At 40.1% G+C, this 17,228-nt stretch overlaps 1 protein-coding gene across 3 annotated transcripts in view; it reads right to left on the bottom strand.

Annotated features, from left to right (window-relative positions):
* LOC137194013 (SPRY domain-containing SOCS box protein 4-like) overlaps nucleotides 1–17,228 on the bottom strand; it is an 83,184-nt gene that overhangs the window by 38,530 nt on the left and 27,426 nt on the right. Inside the window, exon 1 of one of the 3 annotated variants that reach the window (XM_067605521.1) lies at nucleotides 7,989–8,208. The exons of 1 other annotated variant lie outside the window; for it this stretch is intronic. The gene's annotated coding sequence lies outside the window, so the exon portion shown is untranslated. Of the gene's footprint in view, nucleotides 1–590; nucleotides 642–7,988; nucleotides 8,209–17,228 lie in introns of those variants that run through there. One more of the 3 variants, XM_067605522.1, reaches the window with a different exon arrangement.

The raw sequence follows: 17,228 nt of genomic DNA, 5'->3' as shown, positions 1-17,228 counted from the left end.
ACGCTGCCCGGATTTGAAGCTGGCACGCTCTCATTTAGGTAATGTAATTTTAATGAGTATCGCCTGAGTCTGCAAAAAATATCAACACAACGGGAGGAAAACAAAAACATCAGGTAATCATTTATCTTCCCTCTTTAGTGTAACAGAGTTGAAAATGTCAGCTTGACTTACACTTACCCTCACACTGTACTGATAGATATAAGCTATATGATACGTTATGTATACGTATCAACAGCAGGTAGTTTGTGTTCCAGCATATACATAAACGTTTATGTACACAACAAATCCCGATAGTGATTTGTATAGTGAGTAATAACCAAGGTTAATATAATAATAATAACAATATGTTTAATTTGTACTGCACTTTTCATTCATAGTGAAACTCAAAGTGCTACAATATTAATAACATAGAACACACAACATAAAGAAAATAGTCATAAGAGTAAAGATGAAAAAGCATTCCTGAGTAGAAATATTTTTAGGCCTTTTTTAAAAGAGACTAGTGAGGTCGACTGGTGGGACGTCTCATATGGTTTCATTTTGAATGAAATTTCCATTTGATGTCATTTTCAGTGTAATAAGTTAGTTACCATGTGGGCAAGTTTTTCTGCAGTTTCACTTCCACTTTTGGTTTAAAGTATTTCGGGTGTTGTGACACTGTGTTAAAAAACAAAAAAAAACAAAAAAAACATATTATGAACAAATGAGTGTACATAAAAAGTTTTTAGAAATATATAAATACATAAAACAAAAAACTAGATTTTTACTTCAACTATACCACATTATAGTTTTAAAATGTGACATTGTTTAATTTGTTCACATAGTCTAATATTCATTGTTATTTTAGTTTCCAGTAAAGATTATATCACACACAGATACGTATGCAGAGTTAAAATGACGTAGTGATCTCTTCCAGGAATGACAGCAGTGCTTCCTGTTCACAGGAAAAGAGACAGTCACACGTCGGACGGACAGGGAAGTGACACAACTCTCTATGTGTCTCATCTATCTACTGCATGTCTTTACCTCACCCACCACAAGGCACACATTTATTTTTATGCTGAACTGACACTTCTTCTGGTAACAGTGTCTCACACCCCGATAGGAGTGATGCACAGCTTATTTACATGTCAACACTGCAATTCATGTCAATTCATTCAGGGTAGAAAAGATAGAGAGGGTTAAAACTCACAGTACAGTATTATCATGTTTTTATAGGAGAAATCCTGGCTTTTGCTTTGTTGATGTATCTCTGTTTAGTTTCTTGTCTCAGTGTCAACACAGACCAGTTGTCTGAGCTTGTGAAGTCAATACTATTGAACTGAAAATACACCTCAAACAGTCGATTTTAAACAAAAGCTACTGTACAAAGCAGTACAGTTAATATCAAAGCTTGTACACTGTTTTCTTTTTTTAACCAAAGACTGATGACACAAGCACAAATATTTCCACCAAACCAGTCAACCAACACCACAGAGTGAGGTCACACACACACACACACACGCGCACACACACAGCTGCCTCTGTGTGTCATCACGGCTGGCAGGTGTGTTAAGGGTGGACGCTGCTTGGAAGATTCTAGAGTCACCACTGCCAACGTTCAGCAGAAGAAAACACTATTTAACACTGTACAAACTCTCCAGTGTGTGTGTGTGTGTGTGTGTGTCTCAGTTGGCCCAGTCTGACACAGCATGTGGATGACAATCTGGCATTATGGGCTGCCTTCAAGTAGGCACTTGACCTCTGACCCTGTGTCCTCACGGTCACCGTTGCATAGTAACCTCTCAAGAAGCTGGTGGGCTGGCGCAGTGTCTGCTTCTGCGAATAGCAGCAACATGCTTCTGCCATCTGTTGTTTACTTTCCCTCCCTCCCTCCATCTCTCTCTTCTTCTGCAGCCAACTCATTTAGGACCGACTGCACTTGTTTCTCCTCCCTTCATCTGCCCGTGCAGCTGGGTTAGACAGGTACGGAGGGGACAGCAGATTACATGGGGCCATGCTCAAGCAAACACACACACACACAAATATGTAATGCTGGTGATGCTGTGATGTGGGATAAGTTATTACTTTGTAAATATCAAATAACACAAAGGGGTTTTCTGTGGATGGATATGAAGGCAGAATGTTACAGGAATTTGGAAGAAAGAGAAACAGGAAGAACAGAAGGACAAGAAAAACTGGGAGAAAGAGGCTAAGAAGAGTAAGTGTGGCAGCAAAACAAAAAGATCAGTTGAATTGAGAAAGGTGCGACAACTAGGACTTTTAATGTGAGATAAAAGTTAAAAGACATGTTACATTAAAGTAAAAACTACTCTATAAGCCTCATCAAAGATAAGAAGGCAGATAGAATACAGACAAACAGCAGTGTGCACCTGGTGTGTGGGCTGGCTTCATCTGGCTTCTCCTGCTGCACTGCTAACAAGCTCCCGTCACACACAAAGTGTGTGAGGGCGGCTTGTGTGTGTGTGTATGTGTGTGTGTGTCTGTAAGAGTATTATATTGCATGAGAGGAGGACACTGTGTGAGTGTGTCTGCCTCACAGACTGTTTCATTTAAAACTGCCCAACAAATTCTGACTGGGCAGTCAGGCTTTGAAGTAACACACGCACGCACACGCACGCACGCACACACGCACACACACGCACACACACGCACACACACACACACACAGACAGACACACACACAGGGATAGGAAACTGGTGATGAACCTCTCACTCATACTGCATCACCCTCAGAGAATAGACCAGAGATGTCTGTGAGCTTTTCCACAGAAACCATGCGCAACTCTCCAGAGGATCCAAGAAACCATGTTTACATAAAAAACAACTTATGACACATAAACCAAGTTTTCAGAATACAGCTGCAGTTACTGTGTTTGTGTATGTCTGAGACGGTCAATCAAGGTCAGCCAGAGAGCCATAAGGCCACACACAGGATCATGGCTAGACATTTCTGTTTCTGTGTTCATGCATGAATGTCTTTTCTGAGTGTGTGTGTGTGTGTGTGTGTGTCTTTCATCCAAGATCAGCTGGTCCACAAGTTACCATCCAGCCACCTGCAGACATAGTGACAGCAGCAGAAACAGCTGTTGTCTCACAAGAAAAACGTGGAAAAAATGGCCTTCATTTACTGAGACACATACAAATGTTAACGGACATTTAACATTCAACAAATCTGAACTCCAAAGTGTTTGCCCCCAAGACCAATGAGACACCACTGGTGTTCACATGGAAAGACAGTCCATGCATTGAAACATTTAAGTGAAACATTTCACGTGTCAGTTTCGGTTATTACATAAGAAATTCAGCAACTTCCTCCTGAAATATTGAGGTGTCTGTCTTTTTCTGAGGGAATGCTATGAGTCTGCATTTAAATATGTCAGCAGTGTGCAAAATTAACATTTTGACTCCCCTGTCAAGGGTGACTGAACTCAAATTATTCCAGTCGTTGTGAATTCTGATTTAAGTATAGAATCAGGTTTTGCGCGTTAATTTAAAATTTGCTCACTCGGATATGCATATGTTGGTCAGGCTTGATTTTCTGGATCACAAAGAGCTGTGAAACTCAATAAGGAGTGAACATTTTAAAGTTTGAGAACAGGCAAAGCTCCAAATCATTTCCTCCTCGGGCCAGCATGGTAGTGGGCTGATAATGAATTTGTCATAAATTATGCCAACAATTGGCACTTTGCCCACAAAAAGCATAAAAAAGGTCACAGCTTTTATGCTCAAACTTTACCACCACAATTACATAACTGATTTTAAACCAGCTCTGACCTTACATGAACCTTAACTGTCATACTAAATCATAGCAACTATGCTTAATTCCTATGACATCTGAAAAATGAATCACAAAGTGGTCACTTCTTCCACTTTCCACTCCTGGGGGGGGGACATTTGGGCGCCACAGTGTATAAAAACAGTACTAACACGCAACCACAAACACACACACGCACACATTTATATTATATCTCTTCATAGCAACAGATGTACCCACTAGATTAAACAAACTACCATCGTCTCTACATTGCTGACATTCATTCCTACTGAGGTAAATCCCTGGGTAGCTGAAGATGCCAGAGTTAGACATAAACTGTACCGTCTGGCTGCTAACGGGATGTCAAAATACAGACAGAGACTCCAGACTGGGACTTTAAACTTATCTTGCAGCTGATGAGAAGAACCCATAAAGACATCTCTGGACTTATTAGGCATTTGTAGAGGGAGATATCTCTACCCTTTTATCACTGTCTCCCTTTGTAGGTTTCATTTTTTGTCTTTCTTCCATCTCTCTTTGCTTTTGTACAATGTATCTCCTCTATTTTCACCAACTCTCTATCTTTTTTCCCCATCTATTTGATTTTTTCTCAGCTTTCTTCCCTATTCCCCTATCCACTTTTCTCTGTCTCTGTCTGTCTTTCTGCCTTACTGTACTAGTAAATCCATGGAGACCACAGCAAGAGCTGACACCCTATCAATTGGTACAAATTATCTCAGGCCTGCCACCGAATGCCCCAGCATCTACCATGAGGCAATCAATGTGAGCTCAGCATGCAGGAAAAGTATGGTCTGCAAAACACTGAACATAGGCAAATTCAAACATAGCCATACACTAGTAAGCGCACACATGCTCACTAACAGGCACAAACCCCCTCTCACAAAAATGAAATTGACTATGTACTTTACTGTATGTATGTATTGTGGAAGAAATGACCTTTATACACGAGTTGCCTTTGGTGACATATCCCTGATGCATCACTTTTATGAATTCAAATGCCAGTCAGAAAAGCAGAATCCCACCCTTTCTTTATCCCACCACAGACTCTACTCTTTATAAAGTAACTCCAGTCGTCGTCTCCCTAATGAATCATGTTCCGTCTCCCACATCCTCCTCCTCCGCTCGCTCTAATCGGCTCTTCTCTTGATATAAAAATTCCCTCCTAAAACTCCCTCACTCTATTTCTTAAGTACTGAATTTCCATCCTTTGTAATGTAGGAATTCCAACTAAATAGTTGCCAATGAAATAAAATGCAGTGTGTTTAGAGAGATTGACTGAAATACAGAAGATGCATGAAAACACACAAGTGTCTGCTCCTAAGTTCTTATATTCATCACATGCCTGCTGTGACACCTTAAAATCCATGGTGCCCCAAGGGAAGACCATTAGTGTTACAGTGACTGAGAACTCCTTTACGGACCAAACCTATTCATCTCTCTCTCTCTCACACACACACACACACACCCAGGTGCTACATGTGTATATGTGTGTGTGTGTGTGTATATATATATATATATATATATATATATATATATACACACACACACACACATATTTATTTAGCAGTAATGAAGCTGAATTTAAGTCTGTCGTAATATGACGCACAGCCGCTGCCTTACTCATTTAACATCCAACCCACTTGCACAAGAGTGTGATGAAATGTGTCACACCCACACAAGTCCAACATCACACCAGAAATAATTTCACGCATGACGGAATAGCTTCTAAAACAGCATTGGGGACACAAATTTGTTGGTTGTTTTACTACAACACTTGAAGCAGCTATAATCGATATTTTTATATCAACAATATTATTTTTATATCAACATCATAGTGATGTTTTCGGTTGCAGCAGGCAGCTGTTTTCAGAAAAAAAGCTCTAAAAATCGACTGCATGCTACCTGCCCAGCACCAAAAGTTAGCAGCTAGCTGATAAACATAGCGGAGCATTTAGAGGCTTAAAAGCCAGATATTTTTCTCAGGGATTGAGGGAGACCAAAAAAGAGCTAAAACAGAGTGAATATTGGATTTACATTCATCTGGTGAAAAGAAACACGCATAAATGCTAATGTTGCTCTGTATCTGCTGGATGTGTAAAGAGGCAACTGTTTGCTAACAAGTTAGCAAAAAGTCAGTGTGCTAACAGCTTGTTTTGGCTGCCCCCAAAAATAAGTTACTGCAGGTTTAAAAGAGGGAAACTAAGCAGCAAAGACTGCTTTGTAGAGCTTAAAAGATTAATTTACTGCTAATTAAAGTTATTAATCGGCTAATCAACAACAATGTTCATAATTAATTAACAGTGTAAGTCATTCATCAAGCAAACTATATAAATCATATTTGCAGGTTCAAGCTTCTCAAATGTGAAGATTTGCTGATCTTCTCTTGCTTGGGTCCAGACCTTTGAATCCACCCACTCCACCGAGTTGACTGATTCTAGTCTGTCATCACGACATGAAACAGCAGTTTCTCGGTTGAAAAAGCAATCGATCAAATGAGGTGGGGGGACTAACAATTAGCCAATCAGTGCCACAGGCGGGACTAATGCTGTTGTCAAGCTGTGCGCCGGAATTATTTTACATATACAGCATGTCTTCTCAATATCACACGACATCTTAGTTTGTTTTTACTTCACTCCACTCCACTCTTAAATCCCTGGCAAAACCAGTATGTTGGCATGACTACGCATCAGTGTCGACGTAAAATGACGTTAGATTCAGGTGGATACGTTGGTCTCTAGTGATTGGTTAGGGAAAATCAAATCCCCTTCCCCCCACAGAAATCAGTTATAGTGGAGGCAATGACAGACGGAAGATGGAAATGCAGTGTAATGAGTTGACAGCTCTGTCTGATACAGTATCAGGGAAGCTCTTCTCTGTTTCGTATCATTGTAAATTGAAGATATTTGGGTTTTGGACAGGTGGCTGAATGGAACAAGCAATATGAAGACGTCACTTTGGGCTCACATTTTATAGGCAATTCATCAATTAGTCGAAAAGATAATCAACAGATAATGGAAACGATTGCAGCCAGCTGCAGTTGTGTGACACACACACATACACGGACGCACATGTTTTATGATTGAGGAACTTGTTTCCGTCACCACGGTGTTCTCAGAAATTGCTCTGTGCAAAGTGGAATACAGGGTGCTGTGTCAGGGCATTTAAAAGAGAAAAGTACAGCCACACAAGCGCCCACACACATACAAGGGCACAAAGTGTGATACAGAAAAATCCGGAGAAAGACAGAAAATGAAGAGAAAGATAGGAAAGCGATTAAAAACAGTGCCTATAAAGAGCCATCATTTAAATAAAGGGACTAACTAAGAAAAAGCTGGCAGAGGCTGCGGTGGAGCAGGGCTGTTTGGATCTGAGTCGAATAAAGAGAGAGAAAGAGAACACAAACAATGAAAGAGATGAAGAGAGAAAGAGAGAGAAACAGAGGTCACCAGCTGACAAAACAAAAGGATAAAGTCAGAAAGGAGAACTGCTATCTCTCCATCCCAGGATGGACCACACAAATACACCCTCCCACCCCAATCCACCCATCCATAGACTAAACACAACACTGGGAGAAAAGCTACTGCAGGCGAAGTGGAGCGAGCCGTCAGATTAGGGGTGTTTGTAACATATAGACAAACACTGTGTTTAAAAATAGAAAGCAGGATCTATCCTATTATTGTATGTGAGCGGGGGAAATCCTGGGATAGCTTATCCCTCAACCCTTAACTCAACTCTCTATCTATCCCAAACAAAAGACACACACACACACACACACACGCATACACACACACACACACACACACACACACACACACGCACACACACACATACACACACACACAGGGGTATCCCAGCTGGCCAGCTGGGGCCTTGAGACCATTAAGAGAATTAAAGGCGACAGAAGATGAGCAAGAGAGGGGAGAGAGGGAGGGAAGAGGAGAGGCTGAGTGCACGGTAGTATCCACAGGAGAAGAAAATGTTGTGAGAAGGTTAACAGCAGCAGCAGCGTATAAGCTGCTCGTGTCTAATGTAAACACAATGAAAAATGAATCATACTTGTGGCTACTTTAACTCTCAGAGATCCACTAAATGTCACTGTGAACTATCACAAAGCATCAGCTAGAAATAGCAAAAATCTCTTTCAGTAGTGACATGTTTTAGCGATGACACACTACACCTTTTACACAACATAACAGATCAAGCTGCTTACAGTGAATCTCCAGTGACTCTTCTCATGTCTCGCTGCGTGTAGCTGTTCAGCCCGAGTCCATATTTCAATCCAGTCAGCAGCCAAAACACAGCTAAACTCCTCTGACCAGACGCCGGTGAGAGAACCCAAGCAGACAGGAGGAAGAAGAGAGCAGCAGCCGGCAAGTCTGACTGAGAGACAGAAAGAGAGAGAGAGGCTCCCTCTTTCCTCAGAGAGCTGCCCACCACTCCCTCCCTACCTCCTTCTCTTGTTCCCTCCCTCTTTCCCTCCCTGGAGCTTATCTGTCCCGAGGCTATCACTTCTTCCTCGCCCCCCCTCCACTGCTCTCACCTTCCCCCAACACACTTGCACTCCGACTCTAAATTGTGTTTCCAAGGCAGCGTCGTCACGATGTTCTCCGCTGACAACTACAGCTCCGAACAGACTTTCAGCCCCACTCCTGTTTCAGTTCCACCTCAGACTTTCCGAGAAAGAGAGAGAGAGAGACAGAGAGAGAGAGAGAGCGATAGAGAGAGAGAGAGAGAGAGAGAGAGAGAGATGAAGGGCTGAAAGCCGATCCCCTCTGATCTCATCAAGCAAAGTTACCAACAGCAACCAGACTGGTAGGCAGCTGAGAGAAACACCCATTTCACCTCCCCCTTCCCCTTCCTACCTCCCCCCTTCTTTACAAAGAGCTCACAGCGAGCGGACCAACCACACCAACACCCCCCCGCCCCTGTTAGAGGCACACATGTCCACATACACACACACCTACACGTGCCATATATGCTGTACGAGTAGGGTATGTGGCACATTTTGGGCATCAAGCTGAAACATGCCAGTCATGTGACATGTATTCCACATATATGGATGCACAAAAAGTTGAAAGTGAAACACAAGAACACAAAGTTATACGAATCTGCAGTAACATGTACAAACTATTAAAAGAAAATGTACTATTTTCACCATATCAGATTACTGTTGCATGGTACAAAGTGTTTCTTATATTTCTGCAATTAACACATTATATTCATTGTTTAAATGTTCTGATCTGCTCCGTTTTGTTCTGCTCTATTGCTCTCGGTGTTACCAGTTCTTTGCTGTCCTCAAATCTGCACGGCAAGGTGATGTGATGACTAACATTTTTTGGCCTTTCCTTGTTGAAGCCTTTTCCCACAGCTACATCACTCATTCACAAAGTCGGGGAAATGAGGAAAGCATGAGGAATAGCAGATGACATCCAAACAAAATCTCAAATGTATACACTGTACACAAAAAAACACCCACATATTGTCTTGGAGTCTTTTCTCTTACACTCCTAGAACTTTTCACTTCCATGTGGCATCTAAAAACAATTTACACAAACATGCCCATGCACACACACACACATTAACGCTCTAATGTACAGGAGTTTTCGTGTATATGTGCTAGCACGTGCACACTTACTTCTTCCATACATATACACTAACATACATACAGTATTAAGACAGACACCAGTGTTTGCAGTCATGCAAGACTGAGGCCCAGTAACTCACTTCCTGTAAGGACTTCCTTTTCCTGGGATTGCTGCATCCACCAGAAAACCCAATTCCCCACAACATCACTTTTCCCACTATTACCATATCATTACATCACATCTGCACATTGTATCACATTTACGTTCTCAAGAGACATCTGCAGTTAACAAAGAGGGGCTGGTGCAATCAAAAAGAACACCCTCACTCATCAAAAACTCACAAATGCACATCAGAGCTGAATGGATTCATCAATTGGACAGTCGATAGAATATGAATAGGCAACTATTTTGACAATCAGATTATTTGTTTCAGTCTTTTTGAAAGCAAAGAATACCAAAAATTTGCTGGCTCAAGCTCCTAAAATGAGAGGATATGCTGCTTTTTTCTGTTTTATATCACTGCAAATTGAATATCTGTGGGTTTTGAACTGTTGGTCAAGCAAAAAAAGTCAGCTTGGACTCTAAGAAATTCTGATTCTGCATTTTTCACATTTTTTTTAATTTCACAGACTTAACAATTAACTAATTAGCCAAGTAAATGATTGTCGAAATGATTTCAATAATGAAAATTAGCATCAGTTGCAGCCCCAATGGACATATAAATTCACTTCACAGTCTGTGTAAACCGACCTACACTTTGGAACTCTTGCAGATGTTAAAAAAGTAAAAGATAGTTAAAGAAGCCTGAAAAATATACATTGTGGAAACAAATGTAACTATTCTCCACAAATGTTCACAAACTTAAAACTGCAGATCTGTAAACACACACTGGCGGCCATGGATCACCTGAGGCAGACATATGGGTAAGACACATATGTGTCTTACACATATAGACCTCAACCTCCTAACTGACTCCCTGTTATTCTAGACACCAGCCGATGTAGGTCAGTGGTTCTGAATGTGAGCAGTCGCTGTAGGCTTAACACAATACACACAGGTAGGGAGAAAAGAACTGAGTTGAGAAATCTGGCAAAGAATCTGAAAGTCATGCTGCTGTGAGGTCAGGTTTCATGGTTTGGGGACATATTTCATTGATTATTTTTCGCTGTAAAATAAGGGAGTGCCTTGTTTGTATTTTTAGGCAGTTGTGAAAGGATCAGCTTTAAAGACAGTATGCCAAAAGAAAGCTTGAATTTCCAGGCATTCAACTACATTTTCTGGTTCATGTCATTATTTTACTGCTGCTAATTTGCAGTTTAATTTTCATGTAGAATTCAAACTCACAAACTCATCCCCCTAATTCTATTGGATTAGAGGCTTTTCTGGGTTTTAGTTTGCTTCAAACCAGTGATTACAAAAATGGATTGTGCTGTCCAGCATGACAGCAATAACATACTGTAGGTCATTAAAATCACTTGAGGGGCAAATGTTCCCTGATTAAATATATTTTTATTTATTAATTTATTTGACAGGGACATGTAGGCATTGCTACATTTAAATAAAATGCAACTGATGCAAAGTATACTTGACTTTGCGATTAAGAACAAAAAAAGGGAAAGAAAGTATGTCTGCTATATAAACCCATGCATCTCAGTGTTCACAGATTTGCCTTTGTCTAAGCCATAGTTTTGCCTTAGTATTGACAGCTTTAAAATCAGGAAATGTTTTGATTTCTGATGGCAGGGTATTCCAAATCTGTGGGCCTTTAACTAAAAAAGAGGATTGACTGAATGTATTTTTGCATTTTGCTGGTTTTCAGTCTCCACTAACTGCTCCCCTCATAGTGGCCCATTTGCCATTATATTTTAAAATCATTTGACTGACAAGTTCTGGGGCAAAGCCATTCAAACACTTAAAAATCAATTTTTGTAAATGAGAGATTTATAAAATTCTCAAAGCTTAATAAATTAAACTTTTTTCTAATTTTACCATGGTGCCATTTTTTTGGCTTCTGATCCAATATTTTCAAAGCTTGCTTGTTTAATGACATAGGTTTCATTGCCGATTGGGTTGCATGGCCCCAGATGGTTACACGATAGGAGAGATGCGATAAAAGCATGGCGTGCATATATAGTTGGGTGGACTTTATGGGTAAACAAGATCTTACCAGTCGAAAACAGTTAAGGTTAGTCTTGATGGTCTTGGATACTTTCCTGATATGTGCTTCAAATTTTAATCGAGAATCCGAGACAACACCTAGATATTTGAACTAATTTATTTTCTCTATTTCCTTCTGATCAATAGTTATTGTAAAGCCATCACACAATTTTTGTCTTATTGAAAAGTGCATTGAAACAGTTTTTGCACAATCCAGAGGTAGGAAGTGATTTTGAAGAGACACTGACCATTTGCCTTTCCAGTAACTTTGCAGCCTGTTGTGGAGTCTTTATCGATACATAAATGACTGCATCATCAGCATACATTTGGCACCCAACCTCTTGGGTACCAGCTGTCTGGTAGCTCATTAATGTATAAGCAAAAGAGCAGTGGTTCCAGAATGGAACCTTGTGGTATGCTCATTCTGAAGTTTTGAAGGGATGAGGTCATACCATTTATTTTGATACATTGCTCTCAGGATTCCAGATATGCCAGATAAACTAGCTGAGAGCTTGTTGGGAAGAGTTTGGCTTATAAAAGTGGATTTAAAAATATCTCATGATTTTCAGTATCAAATGCCTTTTTCAGGTCTAAAAATACTGCTCCCACCACTTTACCATCATCTAGAGACTTCTTAATAATTTCTGGCTCATCTTATCTTAGGACGACATGTTATTTTAAGACAACATGTAGCCATTTCTGTTGAATATCTTGGTCGAAACCCAAATTGTTTTGGATGAGGAAGCTGGTTTCTTTCAAGAAAATTAGTCAACTGCTCTGTCACAAACATTTCAATAACTTTCCAGATTGCAGGGAGAATTGAGATCGGTCTATAATGACAAGTGTGGTCAGGTTGTCCAGACTTATAATTCCTTGTTTAAATATTTCAGAAAATTCCACAGGATAAATGTATCAAATGTGTTATAGGCCTTATCAAAGTATCAGTATACTTTTTTACAAAATCAGTGTCTACCCCAAATATATCTATATATAGCCTTTGAATTATTTAATTGATCACTTATTTGCTGAATTTTACCTTGATCAGTCTGTGTGATGGAAAAGGAATTTGTTGTCATTTACTGAAGTCTCTATCAGTCTGAAGTTTGCTGCCAGTTCTTCCACTGATTGGACAAAATAGGCATTAAGTGCATTTGCACTTACCATGCCATCAGAACTGATCACTCCATTTACATTCAATTGAATTATTCCTTTTCTCTGATTAGACTCTTGTTTAGAAAGTCTATTGATATGTCTCCAAAGAGATGAGCTACTTCCCCCCGATTGTGCAATCAACAGCATAAAATAGGCGATCTTTGCTTTTCTCAATTCACTGACCACTTTATTTCTAAGTCCTTTAAAAATAAGAGTATCTGTGTAAAATTTTGTGGAATGTGATGTTTTAAATGCGAGATTCTTCTTTTTCATTAGTTGATGAATATCATTATTAACCCAAAGCAGAGATGGTCTTTTTTTACCACATTTGAATGCCTTTACACATTTTTGAGATGTATTTATGAGTGAATCCATGGAGATATTGCAACATTTATTTAAATCATATGTTTGTAAAACTGAATCCCAATTTATATCACATACTTCACTCTCAAATCCCATTCTGGTGATTACTGACATTTGGTCTATTGCAAAAACTCTGCAAACGTTTTTCTGCGTCAGTTTCCTGACAAAGTCAAATTATGATCAGACAGAACTGTCAATAAATTAAGTTCTTATAAGTTCAATATAAGTTCTTGTCACTCGCTCAGGTTTATTAGTAAACATTAGATCTGTAAGTGTTTTACTTGTTCATGTAAGTCATCTAAACCTTTTCTTATTTGATGCAATTTATATTTTGGTGTGATCATTTTGAGTTTTTGCTTACTGCCTTTGTCTAGCCAATTTATATTAAAATCTCCAAGTATTACGGTTTCATCATGACAATTTAACAGTTTCAACAATACACGTAAATTACAATAAAAAGACATTGCAAGAAGGAGGATTGTAAAGCATTACAATGTTAAAATTCATCTAAGTTAACAAGACAATATTTAAGATTAGACATTTTAAATCAAACGTATCTAGATTAATTTCAGAGCACTTGAGGATGTCTCTGATGTAGATCAGGACTCCCCCTTCTTTTCCCGATTATCTGTCTTTTCTATAACAAGCATACCAGGCAACATCAGTCATAGTTGTTGGAATATTATTGTTCAGCCAAGTTTCACTCAGCCAGGAAATACAAATTAGAGTCTGTCAATAGATGTTGAACCTTAACTCCCTTTGATATAATACTCTGAATATTTAAATGACCTTCAAGAATTCCTTTTGGTTTAGACTTAAAGTCCCAGATTACCTTGGCATGGTTTACAGTTTGAAAATACCTGAGTTCCTTTTATTTAAGTGCAGCACGACCAATAACTGTCTCGTGTCTCTCCCTGTGAAAGTCAGCGCTGAGATGTTGCTGTTCAGAAGACGGCATGTCTTGGATATCCATAGGAAATATAGTCCAGTTATTCCTCTTTTCTGCCAGGCCAGGAATAGTTTCCAACATCCCAGGCAGACCAAGGTGAATTTGGTTTACAGTCCCAATCTGTACCTGTATGCATTTCTATCGTCGAGTGTGGAGGACTGTCGGTCTGGATGTTTTACTTATAAGGTCAGGGGCTGTACTTGGGTTCAGCTGTATATCTCCACTGAGCAGAAGTAGGAATAGAAGTGTATTTAAGATGTGCCATATGCTATTTCCTTTGTTATGTCAGCTTATCACTTATTGTACCACGCAGGTGGAGTAATTTGCATAGTATCCATGGCCAAAAAAATTCAGTTGTGCTCTGTCCAGTAAGAATGGTATCTGATGTTTGATCCTCTCCCATACTGAGGCTTTGTCCAAGTGGAAAAAACAAAAGCCAAAAACAAAACAAGACAAGGTAGACAAAAATGGCAAGAAAAGGTGGTATATAGAGGCAGGTATGGCGTGTAACAAACCACCCCTGCTGTTGGCAGCCATCTTGCCCTCCGTTAAACATTGACTGTTTAAATGTATGTATTATGTATTATTTTATTTGCTCAATATACAGCTTAAGATACATCTAAAACTCAATTCTGTGAATTGTCAGTACACTCCTGCACATATCACTAAAGCAAATTCCTGTACATTTTTTCAGTTATTCTATGGTCTAATAAAATGATTCAGACTCAGTTCTGTCATCCTTAACAGGAAACCAAATATTCAGTTTGACATAAAGCTTCAAACAGAGGCTTGAGCTCGAGGTACATCCCCCATCTTCTCTGCTGGACACTGCCGTAAATTGCCCCCTGATTTTCTGCCTCAAGGCACATTCACACTTAAGGGACCCCATGGGGTCTGGGGACACGTGTGTGTGTGTGTGTGTGTGTATGTGTGTGTGTGTGTGTTTGTGAGTTAATCTGCAGGACAATGGGGGCCCTGTCCTCACCCAACACAGAGAATTAGGGCTAGGGGCCTCACAGCTGAGCAGCTTACTGACAATAGAAACTGGAGGTGTGTGTGCATCTGCATTTGTAGGAGTGTGTGTGTGTGTGTGTGTGTGTGTGTGTGTGTGTGTGTGTGTGTGTGTGTGTGTGTGTGTACTGACTCCTGCCAACACACGTGTCAAACACAAAGCCATCCAACTGTCCACATGGCCCAGGGGAGAAGGACTGACAGAGAGGGAGGGAGAGAAGGATGGATGGATGGAAGGGGAGAAGAGGAGCGCAGAAGAAAGGAAATGGGAGGACCAGGGGTCTGAAACGCCCAGCCTCAGGGTGAGGACAGAGAGTTAGAGGGGTAGAGGAAAAAAAGAAACAGTAGATGGTAGAATTACCATGTACAGATGGCTGAGAGAAAGCATGGCCAGTTTGGACAAGGTAACAGTCAAAGAGCGGTGATGAAGGACACACGTGCTGATCTTGTGCTCAAACAATCAGCCTTTCATTTCACACATATACAGTCCTTGTGCTTGTTCTTGTGAGGACTTTCCAATGATTGCGCTCATTCACTAATTATCTACCTTGAGCTAAAATTGCATTTACTTCTAATTTAAAGGAATAGTTCGATATTTTGGGAAACTCGCTTATTCACTTTCTTGCCAAGAGTTAGATGAGAAGATCAATACCATTTGTGGGATAACTGGCATTATATGCTGGACTATTGGCCAAATTAGTGATTAGTCACTGTGTGTTTGCCAGGAAACCAACAGATACTGCAGTCAGTCACTGGAGGAAACAGTCCAGCACATAACTTCCCCTAACATTACAAATAGTTGTTTTTGCACTTTGGTTTCTGCATAGATCAAACAAACAATATATAACATGTTAATTAGTGAGCTTTAAAAGTGCTGATTGGTGGATTTTGTTACCTTCGGATAGAGCCACGCTAGCTGTTTCCCCTATATCCAGTCTTTGTGCTAAGCTAAGCTAACAGTAACCACGCTGTAGCTTCATATTTACCATACAGACATGACAGTGGTTTTGATCTTCCCAGCTAACTCATTACAAAAAAAAGAGTAATTTCCCAAAATGTAGGACTGTTCCTTTAACCCTGACTCTTAATTGTAAACTAACATCAACCATGAAGTTATAATCTGCATTATAATTTCCAAACACCTCCAACTACATTACTGTTCATCCACCCTTTTCATCTTTGAGTGAAAGCTTGTTTCTTATTAAAGAAACACTGGTGTTCCCTCTAATATTGACTCGATCACTTTCCTTTTTGGTGCAGTTGCCCTCCTCTGAGTGATTAACCTATTTCTATGTATAGTATTATTCAGCAATATACAGTAGAACCTGGACATTAAACCATTTAAGTGCAAAATTACAATTTTAATCCTCATCCTGGCTCCAACACTAAACCTAAACCTGAGTTCCAACCTTATTTTACCCTTCTGTGAGCCAAATCTGATCTTAATTTTAATCTTAACCCCAAACCCTGATCCCTACTCTACAATACCTTTACAAAGGGGCAATGGTGTCCTCATGTCAGAGGGTTTTTCCTTTCCTCCCTCCCTGCCTGTAAGGACATTCATAAGACCAGAAATATGAGAACACCAGCAGTCAGCTGTCTTACTGTGTGAACACAAAAGAAACACACGGGCACTCTACTCCTTTCTCTCTCTCTCTCTCTCTCTCTCTCTCTCTCTCTCTCTCTCTCTCTCTCTCTCTCTCTCTCAGACACACACACACATCGATACAGATGCCGGCCATCTGAGTACAGCAGGCATGCATTAATTCAGCCCAGCTGCACAATCAATGATGGTAAATGGAGGCAGCAGGAGGGACAGAAAGACAGGGATCTGCTGCTTTCATTTCCCTCCCTCTCTCACCCTCTCTCACTCTGTCCATTAAAAACACAACCTTCCAATGTCTTGTTTCATTAAGGGAAAGCTCTCTTCGTGAGTCACAGTCTCACTTGTACAGGACACATGCAGTTTTCTTTCCCTTTCAGGCTCTTCAATTATACCGTCACTGGGTGCCACATCCCCTGCTTTCTGTACAATATACAGCTCTCTCTGTCAATTTAAGGCTGTGTCTACACTAATGCAGACACTCCTAGAAACCTTGTTGTTCTGTTATTGGACATTGAACGAGCAGTTTTGACAAATTTCACCTAAACTGTATCCCACCATTTTTAAAGGTTGTTTGTCACTGCAAAGTCTGAAGAATGGAGTGTGTCAGCAAGTCAAAGTTCTCAAAAA

The sequence above is a fragment of the Thunnus thynnus genome, chromosome 12 (assembly GCF_963924715.1).
Source record: "Thunnus thynnus chromosome 12, fThuThy2.1, whole genome shotgun sequence".
NCBI classification, from domain to species: Eukaryota; Metazoa; Chordata; class Actinopteri; order Scombriformes; family Scombridae; genus Thunnus; species Thunnus thynnus.
The sequence above is the reverse complement of the archived record's forward strand: the minus strand, read 5'-3'. Positions and strand labels throughout refer to the sequence as shown.